Raw genomic sequence first — 683 nt, forward strand, 5'->3', positions numbered from 1 at the left:
TCGGCGCCGCACATATAATGAGGGCAATCTGGCCATAGACACCCCGGAGCCACAGATTGCCCTCATTATAATTCACCTATGAGACACCCCGGAGCCACAGATTGCCCTCATTATAATCCGCCTATGATCAGAGGTGACAGTCACCCTGCAGTTGGTTGCAGGATATCTCTACGTTTGGCATTACAGACATATTCTTAGATGAGAGGCTGTCTCTAGGACCTAGTGGCTACCCCCCTCTGGTAATTAGCTCCCTGGCCTGGGTATATATCTGGTGTGTCTGAGAGGGAGGTGCCGGCTATATTAATTTCTACTTGTGAAGGCTTAGCAAGAGCAGTACTTCGTCCTCTCTGGAGCTTGAGGCCGAGTTTGCATTTGTCTGGAGTCATCTAAAGCTAAGCATTCTCCCCCTATTTGTCTACCCTTGTAGCCTACAGAGTTTAGCGGAGATTGATTAGTGCTCATCTCCTCCCATCCCTAGCCTTAGCCATACACCAGGGAAAGACAGGGCGAGGCACGTGTGCGGCGATTGCTGAAGAGGCAATATAGGGACGGTAGTTGAGACAGGGTGACACTTGACCAGTCTAGGAGGTCTCCACTTCCCACTTTCCTTAGTGTCTGGGCTCCCTTTCCCTCTTCCCTCTGTGTTACACCAAGTCTTTCCCACACCTGGCGTGACATTTGCA

The sequence above is a fragment of the Phyllobates terribilis genome, unplaced genomic scaffold (assembly GCF_046119375.1).
Source record: "Phyllobates terribilis strain yellow unplaced genomic scaffold, ASM4611937v1 Scaffold_2__4_contigs__length_985480577, whole genome shotgun sequence".
NCBI classification, from domain to species: Eukaryota; Metazoa; Chordata; class Amphibia; order Anura; family Dendrobatidae; genus Phyllobates; species Phyllobates terribilis.